The sequence below is a fragment of the Mytilus californianus genome, unplaced genomic scaffold (genome assembly GCF_021869535.1).
Source record: "Mytilus californianus isolate M0D057914Y unplaced genomic scaffold, xbMytCali1.0.p SCAF_1, whole genome shotgun sequence".
Taxonomy (NCBI): Eukaryota; Metazoa; Mollusca; class Bivalvia; order Mytilida; family Mytilidae; genus Mytilus; species Mytilus californianus.
In genome coordinates this window covers 69,953,924-69,977,321 of record NW_026262581.1, presented here as the reverse complement: position 1 = coordinate 69,977,321, position 23,398 = coordinate 69,953,924, and the positions used below count along the sequence as shown (strand labels likewise).

Genomic DNA, 23,398 nt, shown 5'->3' with positions numbered 1-23,398 from the left:
ATAAGCCATTAGATAAACGCATCATTAAGGATTGTACATCAAAATTTTTGTTTTTGTGGATGATTAAGTTTATCACATGTCTTTAAATCACGTGTCATTGTCACAAAATCAAAATCGTCTTAAAGCAGAGGAGGAAATTTCTTAAGGTGTGTATATTATGATTTATGATTTTTTTGTACTCTGTTTTTTACACGAAATCATGTATTGTACGCGGTTGAGAAAGAGATATGAAAATAAAACTAAGATTTGATAAAATGTATACATTGAATAGTTTCATTCTACGCTTTAAATACTTCCGTTTTGTTACTAAATGATATCACGATTTTTTCTTTGATAAAAGTTTATCGATCTTAGCTTTAGGTAAAGAAAAATCCTCTAAAATCCTATATCACAAACTTATACAATCTGAAAATGAATAGTATCACAACAAAAAAACAAGGTATAAAATGCAATTATATATTTATATATATATGTAATCAAGTAAAGTATCTGTACATCCTTGACTTTCATAATTGGGGGTTTTAACGATAATGTGTTGTAAAATCCAGAACGCGCTCAATTGGAACAAAATATATAGAGTGCAATTTTCATTTAATATTAATTCGATAAATCAAATTCCAGCTTTTTAAGATTCAGTTGGTCAATTATATCAATCGCTTCCCCGCGTAAATTGTATAAGACTCTGCCTCCCCCGTTTTCTTTCCTCTTCACTTGATAAGTTTTGAGTGAAATGTTGACTCAAAATACTTATTTGATTTCTTCAATATGAAAATCCTATAGTTTTTTTTCCTGGAGATTACAGATTTATTATTGTAATGGCTATGATTTTATTTGTTTATCATCCTGAAATAGATCAGTTTTACCATTGTCCAAATTGATATCTTCAACAAAAGCAGCAATATATACTATTGAATATTAAATTAAAATTTATACTGTATTTGATGATTGTCTCTAGGTGAGAGGCGACAGATACCACAGGAACATGAAACACACAAGTCGAAAATAAACTGACAACGCCATGGCAAAATACAAAACAGTTTAAAAGACAACCAACAGTATACAATACACAATATAGAAAACTCAAGACTGAGCCACAAAAAAACACCAAAAACCTGAGATGATATCAACAATTGAAACAGTACATAACAGTCGTTATTTATGCAGCAGTTATACTATAACGGTCAACCAAATCGTGATAGCGTTCTTAAAATTTTCTTTAGTGTAGCAGTGCATTATAATCATCACAGATTAATCTGCAATAAAAGTAACTAGGTGTGCCTGGAGTTCAAGACATGTTTTTTCTATGCATATTGAGATCCTATAACTAGGAAAAGACAATCTGGAAAATATCAAAATTAACGGGAACTTACTTTCTCCAATCACCAAAATATTGTAAGGTTTCAACTAAATCGTTCAAGCATACTAAAGTAAATGTGCAACATGTGAAACATGTGAAACATTACCTTAAAATAGTAGGTGTATTATGCCTTTTTTGTCATACAAAATGAAGTTTTACAGAATAATGTAAGCTTCAAATAATACATAAGTGCAGGTGGACCATAAATCGACGAAACATCTTTTTATTTCATTTTTGACTAATTTATGATACTTTATTACATGTGAGTTTTTTTTAAGAATTTTTTTTTTTTTAAGACTTGAAATACATTTATGGAAAAACACCTGGATATAATTTACCTTGTATAACCCAGGGAAGTATACACAATGTTCCATCGTCCAGGGATAAACGGTGGACTCTAATATAAAAAAAAACTATTGTCTATATTTAGCACATAAGTAATATTTGTATTCATTACACAGACAAAATATTCGATTAAGCAGTATAACATTCTATATTACATAAAATACATCAAATAACACACTTGTTATAATCAACACATTACCTTTACTTATAATTGACATCTAAAATTTGTACTTTTTACACCTGGATTACATTGTAATGTGTCGGTCAGTGATTTTAATAGGTCACATGCTCGACGTTGTTAATACATTTATACTATATTTCTGTTGGTGAATGTATAATGTTGCAAATAGGAAAGAATGTAAGTACAAAGTTAAGTGATTTATTTAAAATATAAGGTTTGCAGTAAGTTTTATTTCAGCTGCATATTTTTCTTTTTTTGAAGATAATGATATATCCATATATTCAATTAAACTGCCCAGTTCCCGTTTTGCATATAATATCAATTGGCTGGAAGTAAAGCTTTTAGACAGATATTTGATTATATTTCTACATTTCCAAATAATCCATTTGACTGTATTCAGAATCGTATTGGTTATGACATTATATTTTTTATTGTTATCGTACATTCTTAGTATGATATGTTCTTCCCTCATGGGGATATCTGCTGTATTATTCAGCACATTATACATTTTAAAACAATCAAAAATATGTTTCCAAACAACCTTTATAATGTTACAGCTGTGAAAAAGATGTGTGAGGGTTTCATTTTCTGTTTTACAAAAATGGCTTTTACCATTATTGGATATGCCCATTCTAAATATTTTTTGGTCCGTGTGGATAATGTTATGAACAATTTTCCAGCTAATTTAATTTGCTTTTCTAGAGGACATATTCATGCCCCCGCTTTAAAAACGCGGGGTATACTGTTTTACCTCTGTCTATCCGTCCGTCCGTCGGTCCGTCAATCCGTCCATCCGTCCATCCGTCAGTCCGTACATCCGTCCCATGAATATTTTTCGTCGAATCTTTCTCAGGAACTACATCATAAGGATTTCTGAAATTTGGTTTCAGGGTTAATATAAGTCAGCTATACCGTGTAATGCGTTTTCAGATTCATCACTCAACAACTTCCTGGGCGGGCGGGTATATCATCAGTGAGCAGTAGCTCGCAGTTTGACATATTTTTATTCAAATTTCTCCTTATCTTTTTCCAAGGTAATTCCAAATTATACTGAATATTCCATTTTATTTCACAATTTGAAACTATATCTAAATTTAACGAATATTGGATTAATTGCAAAGATATTTTATTTGGGTAAACTAACTTATTCCGTTTATCGTAAAATTCAAAAGTATTTATAACGTAATAACCATTTTTTTATGGTTCGGGTTGTAGGTTGACGTCTTTTGGCCTGTCCATGAAAGATTTTGGAATAGCTGATTTCAATCTTGTCCATTCCGAAATCCAGTTAATTTTATCTTTTATGATATTGTATATAACGTCGCATACCAAATATCTTTAATTGAATAAATTCCACTTTTTCCGAAGTTAGCGAATAAAATAGGTTTTCTGTTATATTGATTTTCTATGTTTCCAAATATTTGTTAGTTTAGGATATCGTTTCTTTTTATTGGACTTTGTATACTTAAAAATTTAGAACATGTTTTTAGTAAATCAGGATAAAAATTTAGGAACATTTTCAAATGCAATCCTCGTAAATCAAAACATTTTGCTAAAAAGTTTTCACAATTATATTTGATATAATATTTTGTAACCACCATTTGGCTATCGTGTTCCAGTTATTGTTTTCTGATCAAAATATCTTTTGCATACTTTTGATTTGTTTAGATTTAATGAACGAGTCTTTGTTGATCATACCCATCCCCCTTCCTCTACTATAAGCAACACGCGTCCCTTTTAATTAAATTTACTTTTCCCTCTCATATAAAATTCCACGTGATATTGTTTATTTCTTTTCTATATTTTTCAGATATTCCTTGCATTTCAATTTTAAACCCTATTTTAGATATGATCAATGATTTTAATATTACGACCCTGCCCTTGAATGTTAGGTCACGAGATTTCCAAACCTCAAGACACCCTTTAATTTTCTTTATTTTTTCGAACCATATAGCTTCTACATTAACACTGTATCCATGCATAACTCCTAATGCTGTAATTGGTTCACTTGGCCACCTATTTTTTCATATTTTAGTGTTTTATTTTTCTAACGACTCAAATATACACCTACAGCATGTACAGTATTTTCATAATTCATATTAGCTCCCGATGCTTTCTCATATATTTCTAAAACCTTTAATGCTACTTCGATTGATTCCTCTGTTCTATTAAAAAATTGTGTATTGTCTGCAAACATGTTTATTTTAACTTCATTGTTTTCAATTTCTGTGTTTGGGTGATGTAAGTTAATTCCTTGAATTTTTTTATTAGTCCTAGTTGTGGCTGCCATCGGCACTGTTTTTAAAATCTATAACATTTTAACCCATTCCCGGAAAATTTCCCAAAATTGAAATTTTTCTAAACATTCATCTAACCATTCCCATTCTGCATAATCAAAAGCTTTTGTTTAATCAAGGAAAATTATGGATCCTTCCTCATTTTCCATATCTATATATTCGAAAATATCTTGCAGCATTCTATTAGCCTGTTTGGTCTGTTTCTATAATTGACGGTAGAACAATTTTCAAACGTTCAGTCAGAAATGTTTAGCAATTTTTTCAGTCTACATTTTATAATGTTATTTGTCGCCAGTTCTTAATATCCACCTTCTCCCCACTTTTATATAATGAGGTTATTATTCCAAATCTTTGCGATTCGGAAAGCGTTTTATCAAAAAAAAGTTTCTTTTTTGTTATTTGCGTAGGCTCATTTTGTATCAAAAATTAATACTCTTGATAAAATTCTGCAGTTATGCCATCTTCCCCTTGTGATTTTTCCCTTTTCATTAATTTAGTTGCTTTGAAAATTTAATTTTTCGAAATTTCACTATCACATCAACGTTTTTCTGCTTCAGAGAGAGTTTTCATTCTTATTTTTCAATAATTTTTCCCCAGCCTCTCAATGCCAACCCCCCGAGGTAAAGAGTTTCTCATAATATTTAAATTGTTCGCCTAAGGTTTCATTTGTATTTTGTTTTGTATGTGCCATTTTCGGCTTTTACTTTTTGACCATAATTTTTTCTTGTCCTCATTTTTGTTCTAATCTAAAAAAAAAAACATAGTTTGAGGATTTTTCACCTTTTTCATTCCTATTTATTTTTGCTTCTGCTTTTCGTTCGTAATATTTATATATATCATTTATTAGTTTTTCAACCTCATTTAGATTTTGTTGCGTTTCGTCTTTTTCGAGTCTCCCACTTTTTCACCTCATTTTCATCTAACATAAGTTTCTTTGAAATAGTTATTGTAATGTCTTTTATTTCAGTTTTTGTTAGGTCCCAGAACTCCTTTTAATTTTAAAATTAATCATGCTATGTTTCCAAGATTTCCAGAATGATTAAATAGGTCGGTTTCCATTACAGTATTGTTCATTTTCCAATAACTTTGACCTCTTTCTGGTTCGTTGATGTTCATAGCAATTGTTACACCGTCGTGATCACTGAACGGGAAATAGACAATTTTTGCATTGTTAAATCTACAATCGATATTCTCACTAGTGAATATATAATCTATTCTCGAGTATGATTTACCACTTGAAAATAATAATTCAAATTGATCAAAAATCTGGGATAATTGTCGCATAATACATCGTTTTGTCAGTTTTCCTTTTCGTCTATTTCGAAGTTTTTATATACGACTATAACAACTTGTCCTTTGTCCGTTTTGAGCATTCAAATGTATACTAATAATGTGTCCTTTGTTTAACCAATTCAATGTTATGCGGCAGCGGACGGAAGTCTGGTTTCCTTGGTAACTTAGCTGTGTACTTTCCATTTTCGAGTGTTATACACTTTTCTCCGTATTTCCTTACAACCTCCGCCTGGCTCTTTATGTGATCGCTACCTGAAACCCCCAACGATTGTAAGCTCAAAAACTTTTCCAAGTCCCAAACATCGGCTCTGTGATCAGTTAGATTATACATTATGGAAGATTGGCTTAAATAACTTCCGTTCTTAGTCATTACCGGTCTCGACAAGAGATCACCAATTCTCGATTTAACTGCGGTCGGTTGATCTCCTCTAATTATTTCATCTTCAACAGCAGACCAGTAATAATCTGCGCCAATCAACAAGGCTATGTTGAATTTGTCCTCTGTGGATATCGGATGTGCGAGTCGTAATAAAATTGAGAATGGAAATGGGGAATGTGTCAAAGAGACAACAACCCGACCATAGAACAGACAACAGCAGAAGGTCACCAACAGGTCTTCAATGCAGCGAGAAATTCCCGCACCCGGAGGCGTCCTTCAGCTGGCCCCTAAACAAATATATATACTAGTTCAGTGATAATGAACGCCATACTAAACTCCAAATTGTACACAAGAAACTAAAATTAAAAATAATACAAGACTAACAAAGGCTAGAGGCTCCTGACTTTGGACAGGCGCAAAAATGCGGCGGGGTTAAACATGTTTTTGAGATCTCTACCCTCCCCCTATACCTCTAGCCAATGTAGAAAAGTAAACGCATAACAATACGCACATTAAAATTCAGTTCAAGAGATGTCCGAGTCTGATGTCAGAAGATGTAACCAAAGAAAATAAACAAAATGACAATAATACATAAATAACAACAGACTACTAGCAGTTAACTGACATGCCAGCTCCAGACTTCAATTAAACTGATTGAAAGATTATGTCTTCATCATATGAATATCAGGCACAATCCTTCCCATTAGGGGTTTAGTATCATACCATCATAACATATATGAGAAGAACATAACCCGTGTCATGCCAACAACTGGTTTTTAAATAAATGTGTTTAGTGCCGTTGCAAAGACCCTATAAGTGAATCATTATTAACGCCAAAATATGCAATCTTTAATGACCTGACAACAGTATCGTAACTATATCCCTTCTTAATAAGTCTATTTAAAGGTTTTGTTAGCTTTAGAGGTGAATACTGACATTTTTGTGCTTTATAAAGAATATTTCCATAAAAAATTGGATGTGAAATACCTGAACGTATAAGAAGTCTGCATGTTGAGCTATATTTACGAATGATGTCCTTATACCGATGATAAAATTTAGTAAATGTTTTGACTAGTTTGTGATATCAAAAACCCTGGTGTAATAATTTTTCAGTAATACATAAATTTCTCTCGTTAAAATCTAAAACATTGTTACATACACGTTATCCATGTAAGAATGGTAGTGCTTTGATTTCCTTCCGTGATTCCGTCTGAATAGGATCAGCAATTTCCGGTACGATGATTACTTTAACTTCTATACACCAACCTTTTTCAATCGCTATTTTTGCTTTATCAAGATGACGAACCTGTCCTTCGTTTCGCCGAATGCAGAGCAATCTTTTCGTTGGACTCAATTTCTAATTTGCGCGCTACGTTTTCAGTCATACATGAGTTCTGCGCTCCCTCCTTAGGTAAAATATTCGTCATAATCCATCAATTATCGAACCAAACTTTGCTGCTGTGTTATGGACATGTATACTCGTGTGATGTCTCTTTCTGAACTGTCGGCATTTAAATTTAGATTTACATTCAGCTACTCTTTGATTTCCAAAAGAGTTAAAACATACTTTTTTCGCTTTACAATTTCTATGCGTTTCTCAACATCTTTCACGTTTTTACACGTTTTTGGATTGTGCGATTTCTCACAAAACAAGCATTTATTACGTGTCATCGACTGAAAGTGTTATCCGTTCTTTTCGTTAATCGTTTCGGCAATAAACGAAGCCGTCGGTAAAATTTCTGATTATTCGTGACTTACACCTATAGATTGTCTTGTGACCTGAACACATTCTTTCCTTTTTATTGCAACCTCAATGATTCGATGTCCCAGTCGTCGTTTCCAAGGTCTTCAGTTATGTTTTTCGTAAATCGGACGGACGCGTATTGTTTATTATAGGAGTAAGAATAGTTCCAAATGTGCTTTCATTTGTTCCTGATGATTCTAAACCTCGCATGCTACACTTAGGTCTGTCTCAAAAGTTTCTCACGCTATCTAAGTTTGACATCGGCGCAGTCAAATTAATCAAATTTTTAATATATGCGTTCGTGATTTTATGGTTCTGACCAAAACTCTCTGTTAGGATTTGATAATAATGTGTACTTACGAGAGGGAATCCGGCGATACATTGTGCAGCTATGCCCTGAATTAAATTTTGCAAATACGATGACTTTTGTACGTCTTTTAATGTTCGGTTATCATGTATTGTTTATTGATACGCATCCCAGAAAAGTTGCCAGTTTAACAAAGTGCCATAAAAATTTGGAAGATTCAATTTTGGTAGCTTGTGACAGATGCTATAATTTGTTATGTTCATTGACGATCTGTAGTGCATATCATTATTCTGCATGGGGTGTGGGGTATTGTATGTAGAGTTGATAAATACGTAATCTGCTGATTTGGATTTAAGGTCTGATTACAACTAGTTTTTTTTTTTTTTATTTGTTTTATTGTTTTGTGCTTGATGAATTAAGTAGTTTTGTCAAAACACTTTCTATATCTAAAGCATACCGATCCGCGACTTTCATCTCAGCATCCATGTTTTCCTCAGTTATCTCCTCTAGAATTACACTGTCCAGTTTGGTAAGAATGTACCTTTTCTTCTTCAAAGTCTCAATAAATTTGAATAAAAGCAGGTTATGCTGTTTCTAGACAAAAGGAAATATTACGATGTGGTGGACACCGAATAGACAATAGAAATTCCACCATTATGTAAAGAACGAGTTCAAGATGCTCCACCCTTTAGCATCACGGGTGTAGACTGGAAAGGAGCGCTAACGATACGGAATAGACACAACGAGGAATTGAAGGCTTACATTTGCCTATTCATGTGCCGTCACTCGAGCTATACATCTGGAATTCATTTACCTTTTCATTGTGTTTCCAGAGATATGTAAGTCGATGTTCAGTGCCGACAATAATGATGTCAGACAATTTGCTAACTTTAAGAGTTGTATCACGCGAAATTTCACGACTTTGCAATTGTAGAAAATATATGAGAAATATTTTGAGTAATTGTGTTAAAAGAAAATGCATCCCAAATCAAACTCAAATTAGCACAACAAATTGTTGAAAAACAAATTCGCACCCAAAACTATGGAACGCCGTAACTGTCTTATAGTGCAGATATTTAATGTGTTTTGTCGCTTTTTCTTTACGTCCTGTCATTTCGTCTTTATGTAATGTGTAAGTGCCTGTATTTCCTGACACTGCATCTCTGTGTTATGTTTTGTCAAACAATTGTTTGATATGTCATTGCTATTCTTGGTATGTGCAATATGCATTACATTATGTTGTTACTGTTGTCTATTCTGAAAATACCTCTAAACTGTATGACCAACCACCTCTACGTTCTTTCACTTTTCCTCTATGTTGTGTGTTTTCTTTCTTACAGTATGTCAGTTAATAATTGCGTCCTGTCTCAAATGGGTTTGTTATGTTGAATGTTCTACAAGTTTTGTCTTAATGCATCTTTGTTCTATAAAAAAATCCTCATGATATTATATTGAAATGGCTTTATGTTGTGTTTATTCATATGTAACTTCTGTGAACAATGTTATATGTCATGGTATAGCTTAAATGCGTTATGCCAAGCAATTGATTCTTTCAGATAAAAACCAATATTTTATGTCAATCTAGCGGTACGTTATGTGCAAACACGTATAACATTATGTGAAAACACCTATTACATTATGTGCAAACACATATTACGTTTTGTGTAAATACCTATTACGTTATGTGCATACAGTTATTACGTTATGTTCAAACACCTATTACGTTATGTGCAAACATCTATTGCGTTATGTGCAAACACCTATTACGTTATGTGCAAACACCTATTACATTATGTGCAAACACCTATTACATTTTGTGCAAATATCTATAACGTTGTTAGCAAATACCTATTGCGTTATTTGCAAACAAGCTGTAAAACAAGATTTAACCCACCATTTTCTGCTGGAAAAATGCATGTACCAAGTCAGGAATATGACAGTTGTTTTACAGTCGTTACGTTGGTTGGTGTTTTTTTAGTTAAGTTTTGCAAGGTTTTGGGGATTTTTCATTTTGAATAGTCATTTGAGTTCGGTATTCTGATTATTTTACTTTTTTTTAGTAGTAAGTGTACTTTTAATAAGAATGTTTTTAAGGTTTTCTTAAACGATGGACGTTACGCACGTTATTGCGTCAATACCGTGAAATCAACCAGTCTACACTGATCAACAGCTCTTCCATAACATTAAAACAGTTAAGCTATATAACTAGGCAGGTAATACTGTTTCCGAAAAATCAACAAACTGTTTTATAATATTTTACAATAGTCTAAAATAAGGACAAAAGTGTTGGCAAAACGTTAACAATATGCGTGTCAGACGTAACAGACTATACGCATAATAACCTTTATAGGGGTGTTTGTTCTCTTCGAAACAGTGTAAAACCCGCGAAAATTCGCATCAACGATATGCGTCATATATATTGTATTACGTAATTACTGAATTTGCGTTGATGCAAAGGCCAAAGCTTTTTTTTTGCACAAACGAATAGTCTTCACCGTGGTTAGATTTCGAAAAATGGTAAGATATCAAAATTTATAGGTTCTTAAAATATAAGACTACGTAACATTTCGTTTTCATAAATCATGCTCACAAAAGTACATAGATAGACCATTTCAAAGCCAAATTTTTACAGCACTCATACCACAAATAAAAATGCAACGGCTTCTAGGTCTTGCAAGAATGTCCAATGTCGAATTTTGCCGCTTTTTGCATGTAAACTGTCATTTGCGACGTCATTTATTAAAAGTTTCTATTTGTTGCATACAAGATAGTGCTTTTCCGTAATTGTACTTAAACCCTTCAAAACACTTACATTTCTTTTGATAATTTGCGTAGTCAAAACGACTTCGTTTATAAACAAATCCAATGTCTTGCAAGTTTGTCCACTGAACGATTTTCTTACGTTTTCAACGTTGACGATTCGGGACGCTATTTGTGTCTTTTAAAATGAAATCAAAAGTTGTGAGCTTTGATGTTTATGGCAGCTTTTAGCACCCTTGTTTGTATCATACTGGACAGTTATCTATGGTAGAGGAAGTCGGGGAACCTTTATTGGAATATAAATTGTAAACCCGTAGAACAGACTTGCAACATACACCAAATAATATCCACAATTTCTGCTACAGGGTCCGTATGCATAAAGCTACTTCAATTAAGATTTTCCTTAGTAAACACTTAAGTTAAGGAAACTCCGCCCTTCTTACCTAAGTGGTATGCATAAGAAATCTTAAAGTATTTCCTTAGTAAAATCTTAGTTGGTTTAAGTCACGCCCACAAAACTTAAGTGGTATGCATAAAACCCCTTAATTTAAGAAAGCGTCTAAGATTATACTTTTAAGTATAAGGTATCTATAGAGCTACCGTAACTTTTTTCTAAAATATATAAAATCAGTCGAATGTATGCATTTTTTGCAGATCATGTATAGATTAGCTCCCATTTAATTGAATAATAATTATATTCAGTAATATTTCGTTTGTTTATTGCTAAATATTTACGATCATTGTAATGTTCGTAAAATCACCTATAATCAACAAAATCAAGAGATAACAGAGGGTAGTTTTATAGTTTTATTCTACCGTTATTTCTCAATCTCGTTAGTGTGTATTCCGAAAAGTACTCACAGTTTTTACACACATTAAATTCATGCAATTATATTTCTTTTGATTTGTTCGTGCCTGCTTATACAAGTTTTATGAAATACACCGCCGGGTATCGATTGTAACTAATAGTACAAAACTGTATGAAGGAAAGAAGCGATGAGGATCTATAGGCATGCAAAATCCTGTTTTCTTGGAGGGGGAGGGCGGTGACATGGGTTTAATTTTCAATTATATTTTTTTTTTTGTACATATATTAAGCAAATTTCTCCTGAATTTGTTTTACTAAATGGGACAAAATCAAAACGTTTTAAGACCTACTCCGTGGAATTCGAAGAAGAAAGACTTTAACCTAAGTAAATTATTGTGTATCTGAAATAAGTTTATGTTATAACTTCCAATAAAATTAAAAAAAAAAGGTCCTTCTCGCCAGTTTTGGATAATTGCTAAATTTTTTCTAAAACCTACCATGAATGCATGCAGTTTTGAGTCATCTATCGGCGTGATAACTGTCAAGCGAAATATTCGGAAATAAGCAAAGATGTTGATAATACCTTACAGTAAACATATGAATCTAATAATGTGTGTTTTAGTAAAAGATTGAAGGACTTTTGAAAAATGCCCCTGTTTTGTTATATTTTCATGGAAAATGATCATACCCCCCTTTTTTTATTGTTGTAAAAGGGAAGTGATAAAAAAAGATTATTTTAAATTGAAATTAAAAAAAAATCGTTATCATATATTGTTAGAGTTAAAAAAATATATTGTTGTCTCTAGAAAATAATTATATTGCAATTCCATCCAGCATCACCCATGAAAGATGAATGGTCGGTGCCTCAGAGATGGAATAGATCTGCTTTATAAATATGATGACGTGGATTTATTTTTTAATTAAGATTTTACTAGCATATACCATTATTAGGCTGGATGGTTTGCTACAAGATAATCTTGAGTTTCCATTCAGCGACTCCTCGGGTGATTGAAGTATTGTTTGCTAATAGAATAAATTGCAAGTGGATAACTCGGAATCGTTTGATAATTTACATTTATCACACCATGCATTAGTTGTCCCTGTTCTTTTGGATCTCTTAAGGATCTCTCCTGATGGATTTTGTTCCTACTTATTATATTGTTAAAAATTTGTTATTTTTTTTTACCCCGAAGGGTCAGTGGCTACCAGAAGTACGGTATTTGGTCTATTTGCGACCAGCAGTAAAACTCTTGCCAAAACGGAACGTTTGTTGGGCTGTGCGGGATGTCAGACTATGAAGTTAAATCCTATGTCTCGTGTAGACAGATTGCCACACACTGTGAACCTTAAGAACACTTACAACAACTCATTGGGGTCCGTAGGTGAGCTATTGCAAGGGAAAATTCTGTATCTATCCAATATACCTTCAATTTTCTTGACCTTCATCCCGGAAAGCGTCTATTACAAGATCCACTTATTTTATCTATTGTTAATTTGTTTTCGTCTTGAACATTCATGACATATTTGCCACTGAACTTTATGCAAACATCGATAAGTCAACCAATTTCCTTCCAATCCCCTTTCATCTCTCCTTAAGTAACAGTAGTGGGAAGTTTGCATTATTAATATTTTTTTCTTCCCATTCTCGCCCACCATACAACCTTTTCTCTTATGGGCCAATTTGTTTGGTTATTTAGTTGGTTACGTATTTGTTGATTGTTTTACACACCAACATCAATTAAACCCCAGTTCTTGATACAGGTATGTATGTCAGGAACTTTGAATTCCGAAAGAAAAATGATGACCATTGCGATACAAATTATAATATATTCGAAGACATTGTTGAAAAGGACATGATAATGTTGGTTTTGGCAGACGATATTGATTATGAGTAGTAATAGTATCAACAAGACCACAAACTTTAACAGAAATATTTCCGATGACTGGGGAGGTTCATTTAGCCGAGGTTTTAAAGTTGTGAAAAAGTCTGTATTACAAGAAGATCACAAATCCAACATTTATTTTCAAATTTGTTGGGCGTAAAACTGCGATTTGTTATTTCACTGCAATACGATTCATATGAATAGAAATTGAAAGTAAAAATAAAATTGTTGTGCCTGATGAGTTACACCTAGATATCATACAAAGCTACGATATTCAAAGCATATGGGATGAATATAACTTTTCTTTTCTGACAATCGTTTTATTTCTTAATTTAATTGTGTCGGATCCGTTACTAAAAAAAGTAAAGTGTACTTTTTAAGTCGGACCTTTTAAACTTGTAATCCCACACGTGGATATCTTCCTCCATCTTCTCTGATTTAAATGGTGAAATATTACATGTTACTACGCTCTATGTCATTAGGTCTCTGGTAGAGGATGGTCTCATTGGCAATCATACATCTTTTTTTTTTTACAGTGACCCTATTGTCTTACTCAAATACATATATATATCGTGTTGTTTGTTGCTTGCGTAACTACCAGTGCGAAATATTTCATGCATATTCAGTACAACCAAACATTTAGAAGTATCCATATTGATACACTCTTAAAGATTCTTAGCTCACTCTTTGTGCAATCGTAAACTTTACGGGGACTTTAAGAGAAAGAGTTCTTGTTACTGTTTTTAGAAAAAATGTTGCAGTTAAATTACTTCATTCATTTAATTACGAAATCAATAAATCGCTTATATATAATCAAGACACTATTCCCCCGTTGTTGATATAAAAATATCTTTTTGTTCATCATTTCAACGAATATCATTGTTTAAATTGGAAACATCTACGTACTTTTCCGAACGGAGAGTCATAAATTTAATGAATATTATTGCCAGATACGGTATTAACGGTTAGCTTCAATGCGTTAAGTTATGAACGCGAATGGTTTGATAAATTTAGGTAAATACACATTTTTATCTAACTTGTCATTTAAGGGATTTGCTGCACATCTGAGAAATCTGATAATTATAAATTTCATACAAATATATTCTATTGGATCTACATGTATTCATTCTAAAATATACATTGTTTTGACAGTTTCCGTTAAATATTGCGAACTTTTAGAAATTTCGGTCCCCCCCCCCCCCCCCTTCTCGGTTGCCGTTAAAGAATTGCTAGCGCGGTATTTAGTCCATATAATTCAATCCAAAATTATCCTAAAAAGGCGGAATCCCTCTTAAATTTATGAAATCTGGATCGCTTTGAAATCAACGAAATATTTTGGAAAAATTCTTTAAAAACATGCATCTATCTAACGAAAAGAAGACTGAGACAGATTCTATAGACGAAAAGGAAAGATAAAGTTCTTATTTCCTTTTCTTGCTACTGATTATAAATTAAGGATAATCGCTTGCCATGTTTTGGAAATTTTGTTAGAATTTCGGAATCCTCTTGTTTTATCCGTTTAAGTGCCATAACTCCAAGTTTTCTTTTTAAAAGTTTTTTACGTGTACAATATATCATTGATACGTTTTAGTTGTCAAAAAAGTATCAAAATATAATAAGGATAATAAGCCATTTGTAAAAAAATATAAAATCAATGTTATATTTTAATACTTTTTGAGAACTAAAACGTGTCAATGATAAAGATATAAGATATGAAAATGAAGAGAGAACATTTTACCTGCCAACATTTCATTGGCTAATATCTCCAAAACAAACATACGGACCTATATATTTTTGTCTCTTTTTGCTCCTTTATCAATCCCCTATCAATAAATAGCAGGTAATGAAAAGCTTGTTATTTTGAAACTGAGAAGCGAACATCCTTATATCTTTTTTTTTTTTTTTTTTTTGGTTTTTATATTTATCACATGTATATATATTTAAATAGGCGATAAAGGGTGTAGGTATGGGTGATTTCTCAGTCAATGACCAGTGGCGGAACCAGAATTTTTAAAAAGGGGAGGGCGCTACATATTTTGGTTCTATAAGGAGTTGGATAGGACGAGGGGCCGGGGAGGGGGTTAGTGCTCGGACCAAATTTTGCCAAAAAGCCCTTTTAATTTGAAAACAAACTCCCAGATAAGAGGGGGAGGGCCACCTGGCCCCTTTCCAATACGCCACTGGTGACAGAAATTTTTTTTTCTCGTCTGGGACGGAGAAATCACTAAATACCAGTATGTCTTTGGAATGTTATTCAGAATAATATGCACGACTGTTATGGGAAATGAACGGCAATAAAATCTAAATTCTTTAAAGGATTCCTTATCAGCTACATCAATCGTGGGAGACGACAATACATTGGTAGCATTAAACTGGCACACGTTTCTTGCTAGAATAGCCTACCGGGAGGGTAATTTAGGGACCATATAGGCGCCAATAAACAATAATCTTAAATACTAAATTACCCTTACACCCGTTATATTTCTAGTCCGGGGTGCAGTCGGGAGAAACAATGGGTATTGTTATTTTTCCTTCCGGCTGCACTTCTTGGAAACTACCGCAAAACATTTACCAGGATAAAGTGTAGACATCCAAAATTAAAAGTAGGATTTTACCGAGAAATCTTTCAAAAAGTGGACCGATATTCTAAATTTTTATCAAAATATGCTTCAATTTTATAATTATATCACGCACGACACAAGGTGAACATTATGATAAAATTTATATCATGAAATCAAGAAATATCTATTAGTAAATAATTTACATTTCATTAGGAACTATCATTTGTTTTTGGTTGGTTTTTTTTTTTTTTTTTGCTTTGGTTATTTTTTCTTTTCAACTTGTTTTTGGTTGTTTTTAGTTGTTTATTTTGCTTTTATACTATAAAGTTAATTAGTCGACCTGTTCGTCATAGTTCATATAATAACTCGCCAAAATGTTAACGGGGGGGGGGTCTCTTCCTATATGAAGGTATATACATATGTGACGTTGGAATGGGTCACTTTTTTGATACGTCAAATATATCAATGGGTTGCGATTTCACCAAGGTAATATGTCAATGGGTCAGTAATTTCTATCATTCTATTAGATTTTTGTATAAATCTTGATGTATCGTTTAAAATCAAGTTGTATCTAATAAAATGAATATGTGATATCTGAGGAATATATGAATGGGTACTGATTTTGCCATGAAATATTTTCATGGGATGTGGTTTCACAAGATCACAATATAATAATGGGGGTATTTTTGAAATCCCGGCTGCACATCTGTACTCAAAAACTCATGTTAAGGATCCCCCCACCCCCCCCCCCCCCACCTCCGCGTGACAATGTTTAACAGTAATACTAAAACCATATTGAAGAATGAAGGTATAAAGGCTACACATAATATGCATATACACGTATATGAACATGTTTTATGAATTTAAGGCGCAGTTAGTATAAATTTATATATATATATATAAGCCACCTTCCAAAACCATATGTATTTAGTATGTATGCAGACTATAGAGACCTATATAATGACCCGGTTGCATGGCGGACGTGAAAGAGAGCATCAATTTATTCTCCATTCAAGTTAAAATCTAATAAAATGAATATGTGATATCTGAGGAATATATGAATGGGTACTATATTCTAGAATTCACATACTCCGTAAAGAAATGCGGTTAAATTTTGTTTTTAACATTAAACATTCTTTTGATTTCCTTAATTTTCTATTACTGTAAATATAAATATATCATTGATGCATTATCATTAAGCAGCGAACGCGCGTTTTGTTTTCGTCTGTGTTAAAAAGGCGTCTACCATAACGTAATATGTGTTTGCACATAACATAATAGGTGTTTACCATTAACGTAATAGGTGTTTGCACGTAATGTAATAAGTGTTTGCACATAATGCAATAGGTGTTAGCACATACACAACGTAATAGGTGTTTGCACATAATGTAAAAGGTACTTGCACATAACTTAATAGGTCTTTGCAAATAATGTAACACAAGTTTGCACATAACGTACCAGTAGATTCATTTGACATCTTGAATGTTAACAGAAAGTATCAAATGTTTGGTAAAACGCATATAAATTATACCATGACATATTATATTTTTCACAGAAATTACATATGTATAAACACAATAAAAAGCCATTAGAATATAATATCATGAAATTGTCATAGAACAAAGATGTATCAAATCAAAACGTTTAGAACATTCAACATATCAATCCCATTTAAAACAGGACGCAATTATTAATTAACATACTTAAAGGAAGAGCAGACACAACAAAGTGGAAATATGAAAGAACGTAAAGGTGGTTGATCATAAAGTTAAGAAGTATTCACAGAATATACAGTAGTTACAACATAATGTAATGCATATTGCACATAACAAAGAATAGCAATGACATATCATACAATTGTTTGACAAAACAAATAATTAATTTGACATAACACAGAGATGCAGTGTCAGCAAATAAAGGCAATTACACATAGTATAAAGAAGAAATGTCAGGACGTAAAGACAAAGCGACAAAACACATTAAATATTTACACCATACGACAGCTTCGGCGTTCCATACAAAACAGTACGATCCCAAGTTATTACTATGTAGGATATCGTCTTGGTCAAATTCTTCATGCTCGCTTAAGAATGGATTCAAGTTCATTGAAATTTCACCTATTCCTTCTTAGTAGATTCCCTAAACTGTCCTTGTGGTGATGAAGAAACAAATTTTCACTCCCTGTTATCTTGTTCCATATACACCGATTTAAGACATGAACTTTTGGCTTCTGTTTCAGTTCTTCCTGTTCAAGTCGACACAAAATATAAAAAAGAAGATGTGGTATGATTGCCAATAAGACAACTCTCCACAAGAGACCAAATGACACAGCAATTAACAACTATAGGTCACCGTACGGCCTTCAACAATGAGCAAAGCACATACCGCACAGTCAGCTATAAAAGGCCCCGAAATGACAATGCAAAACAATTCAAACGAGAAATCTAACGGCCTAATCTATGTACAAAAAATGAACGAATAACAAATATGTAACACATAAACAAACGACAACCACTGAATTACAGGCTCCTGACTTGGGACAGACACATACATACAGAATGTGGCGGGGTTAAACATGTTAGCGGGATCCCAACCCTCCCCCTAACCTGGGACAGTGGTGTAACAGTACAACATAAGAACGAACTATAAAAATCAGTTGAAAGAGGCTTAACTCATCAGATGGATAAAAATACAAATACTACAAATACAAGTGGATGTGGCCGGGTATTTGTACATCCAAACAACAAAAAGACACTAAGTACAGATCTGATAGTACTAGCAGTTACTGACAGCTAGTTTAAAGCCACTAACAACTAATAAAAAATAATGCATCTAAGACTAAATTATCAATCCGTATACATCCAACATCAGATGGATTTAGTGTAAAGAAGTCATAAACAGTCAGAGAAAAACATGACCTTGTGCAATGCCAAGATACATGCAAATGTTTGTTTATTGGCTCAACGATACTCTCAGATGAGCAAAATAGTCATGTATTTAGTTTGGTGCAGAAATACATAATAAAAAGCAAACGTTTAACCCTTGATGTAACTGTTTCGTCATTCAATAAGAACTCTAGCATTTCACACTGTATACATTACAAAAATTCCTGCTTATTCTTTTTTTTTTTCTCTATTGTATTTTTTACCTTTCATATTCCATGTATTTAGATATTTATTGCAGAGCATGCCAGTATTTATATTTATGTATAATGTTCAATAAGTGTTCTATTTGTGCACTAGGAGACAGATTTGTAAAAGCAAATTTGCTTATTTCTGGGTTATAAATATTTATTTCATTTGTATTATATCGTTATGTGATGATTTTATCTGAATAAATATTGTTTAAACTAAATAGAACTCCATGGTTCAGGGCCTGTGGGAAAAGATGATTGACTTGACAAAAAACATCACTTGAAAAATATTATGACGTGCACATGTCAGCAATGAGACTCTAAGAACTCAATGACCGATCACTCACATATATTTTTACAGATATCCGAGATCTGGAGCCGTTTACACCGTCCCATCTTATGGCGTATGTGTCGTCAAACAGTGAAAATCTAAATATTTTTTAATTTACGCACACAAACCTAAACTGCAAAGCTTTGCGACAAACACAATTGATTGAGGATTTGTGGACAAGATGGAAAGGAGAACACCATACTTCATTGCAAGAATTTCACCAGAGTAAGGAAGTCGATATTTGGAAGATTAAAAAAGGCGATGTCGTTCAGATACACGAAGAATCAAAATGCGTGCATCGAAAAGTAGTTGTTCAGGACACTGTTAAGGGCAAGGACGGTTTAGTACGCGTTTCTATGGTGCGTACCAGTTCAAGAATAACAAATCGACCTGTGACGAAACTCTACCCATTAGAAGTCAACAGCATGGACTGTTTACTGAGACCAAGTGAACGAAGACAATTACGTGTGTGAACAGAAGTTTAATTTTTTCTCATGTGTGAAAAGACTGTCAAATTCAATCAGTGTTAACGTAAAATGCAAATTTTATATTTTTTTTATTTATGAGATAAAACTATTTTAGTTCATTCTGCATGGCACAATACATCACAGATAGTGAACACATTACATCTGGTGGCCCCGAGTATCTTGCTGATTTAGCTCTTCAACTGTTTCGGTTCTTATACATCGTCGGCTTTCAAATATTCGGCTTTGAGCATTCCTGATGAAGGTAAATCCAGAAAAGCGATTCGGACGCATGACATTAATAACGTGTTGTTTTCATATTTTAGAGACAGTTTAATTTGTTTCAAACTTTTACATTACTTTAAGCGCCCTTCTATTTAACCATTATTAACGTCACTATTTCCTTTGTTAACGTTGTTCTATTGTTATGTAATACGTTATCATATTGAGTTGAGATTACACAGTCAAACGATATAGACTTTGTATACTGCCTCTCTATCCATTTAGTGTACTCTTCAGTCAAAACTTGATTGTCAATGAAAAGAAAACCAAAATTGTGCCCTTTATTAATTCCGGTAATTGTTTTGAGAACTGCAAACCTATAATTATCGAATTATATATAGTATCTCACAAAAACTACCGATTTTACTACCGCCTCGGTGGGATTGTGGTAATTTGCACGCCTCGAATTCGGATGGTCATGGGTTCGAAATAGGTTGTGTCAAACTACATAATTCGATTGTTTCTAAATTAAATATTTTGAAGAAAAGGCTTGTTATATTTGACCAAACGATTTAAATCAGACCTTTTTCTTGACTTGTGCAATACATTATTTGCAACATAACGAATACAAATGCTATGTATTTATTCGGTAAGGTACATATTCATGAAACATATTTAATTCATACATAAATCCTTGATGATTACTTTAACTCATTTAGTGAAATGCCTATTCGACAACAGCACTGTCATAGACCATACCACACAACCATACCTTTTGAGTATCACTGGTAATACGTGAATAACATATGTATGAATAATTATATAATCTAAAACTACAATTTTTAAAATGAATATTTCACTAACGTGGATCAAAATATTTATCTATTTATTAGATTGCATTACTCTCGGAAATAACATTTCTCCAGTAGTTATGCCGGTTCTTATTTAGATCTATTTTCATTTAATACGTGTTTCTGGGATATTTGTCAGTAAATACGATGATTGCCGTATGCTAAAATTGATGGAAACAAAACATGTCACGGACCGAACAGTCCTCGCGTCTGATTTTGTCTAACTGCAGATAAACTTTTTTTCAGCGTAAAAATTTCCAATATCTATTTGCTTGCATCTCTGAATCTAAATATTACAAACATTTAATCACGGTAACCACAGGAAAATTTACTTGACGACCAATGTTTCCTTAAGTAAGGAAGATGAAATGAGTAGGAGTAGGTACATGTAATATGATATTTATTTTAGTTCCAAAAAACCATCGGAGTCAATGTTATAAAAAGTATTTACGGAATAAAGACCTTTATATTAATAAACTAGATTCGATATTTTGTTCAGTCAGTTTGTTTTCGACTTATGAATTTGAATATTTCTTTTGTATCGGTCCCCTCTCATATGATATGGAGAAAATGATATATTTATGTTTGTATTGATTTGTTCGCATAAGAAAATGAATTTCAGCAATTAAATGTTTCAACCATAAGTGAAGCAAGCAAAATGATTTATTTAAATATATTTACAGAACGTTTTCCCGGTATGTTCTAACCAAAACTAGTCGCAGCGTTTGATAAAAAATAAATTTTGAACTTTATCAATGATAACCCAGCAAACACACAAAGTATTCACGACATTAGCTGAAGGTCGTATTCACCACTAGTAAATAAATTTTAGTCTTAGACGGTCATTTTGATTATAATATCATCTGTAAAATCTGGACTATAAATAATGCAGTCATATTCAGTTTCTCAGTCAAATATCAGACTTATCCACTGAGGTCAATTCGGTACTGTTCAGTAGTTTTTCAGACAACTCAGTATGATGTTCATGTGTACAGGTAAAAAACATCGACTGACCAGTCTGAACACAAATTTTTTTGAGACAATTGAAGTTCTATTGTTTCTCGAAGCCATGACAAGTGGATGATTAATTAGAGAGGAACAATGTAAAACCAGTGCCAAATTTAAAATGTTTAAGAACTGCAAACCTATAATTCTCAAATTATATATAGTATCTCACAGAAACTACCGATGTTACTACCGCTTCGGTGGGATTGTAGCAATTTGCACGCCTCGAATTCGGATGGTCATGGGTTCGAAATAGGTTGTGTCAAATTACATAATTCGATTGTTTCTAAATTAAATATTTTGGGGAAAAGGCTTGTTATATTTGACAAAACGATTTAAATCAGACCTTTTTCTTGACTTGTACAATACATTATTTGCATCATAATGAATACAAATGCTATGTACTTATTCGGTAAGGTACATATTCATGAAACTTATTTAATTCATACATAAATCCTTGATGATTACTTTAACTCATTTAGTGTAATGCCTATTCGACAACAGCACTGTCATAGACCATACCACACAACCATACCTTTTGAGTATCACTGGTAATACGTGAACAACATATGTATGAATAATTATATAATCTAAAACTATAATTTTTAAAACGAATATTTCACTAACGTGAATCAAAATATTTATCTATTTATTAGGTTGCGTTACTCTCGGAAATAACATTTCTCCAGTAGTTATGCCGGTTCTTATTTAGATCTATTTTCATTTAACACGTGTTTCTGGGATATTTGTCAGTAAATACGTTGATTGGCCGTATGCTAAAATTGATGAAAACAAAACATGTCACGGACCGAACAGTCCTCGCGACTGATTTTGTCTAACTGCAGATAAACTTTTTTTCAGCGTAAGAATTTCCAATATCTATTTGCTTGCATCTCTGAATCTAAATATTACAAATATTTAATTACGGTAACCACAGGAAAATTTACTTGACGACCAATGTTTCCTTAAGTTAGGAAGATGAAATGAGTAGGGGTAGGAACATGTAATATGATATTTATTTTAGTTCCAAAAAAATATCGGAGTCTATGTTATAAAAAGTATTTACGGAATAAAGACCTTTATATTAATCAACTAGTTTCGATATTTTGTTCACTCTTTATTTTTTATATGTTGTGTTTTGTGTACTGTTAATGGTCCTTTGGTGGGGTTTTTTTTGCCATAGCATTGTCAGTTTCTTTTCGATTTATGAATTTGATTAATATCTTTTGTATCGTTTCCCTCTCATTTGATATGGAGAAAATGATAAATTTGTATGTTTGTTTTGATTTTTCGCATAAGAAAATGAATTTCAGCAATAAAATGTTTCAAGTGGATGATTAATTACAGAGGAACAATGTAAAACCAGTGCCCCCCCCCCCCCCCCCCACACCATTTGAAGATCAATCTAGAATATGTTAATTTCTTTTAATTTGTGGTCTTTTAAGTACTGTTAACTAATTTTAATAAAAAGAGATAA

The 23,398-nt window shown here is 32.7% G+C and overlaps 1 long non-coding RNA gene across 1 annotated transcript; it reads left to right on the top strand.

Annotated features, from left to right (window-relative positions):
- The first annotated feature begins 72 nt into the window (after window positions 1–72).
- On the top strand, window positions 73–23,013 carry LOC127723309 (uncharacterized). The gene is made up of 2 exons (XR_007991992.1): window positions 73–146; window positions 19,410–23,013. It is a non-coding gene; the product is annotated as an uncharacterized LOC127723309 (long non-coding RNA).
- The last annotated feature ends 385 nt before the right edge of the window (window positions 23,014–23,398 follow it).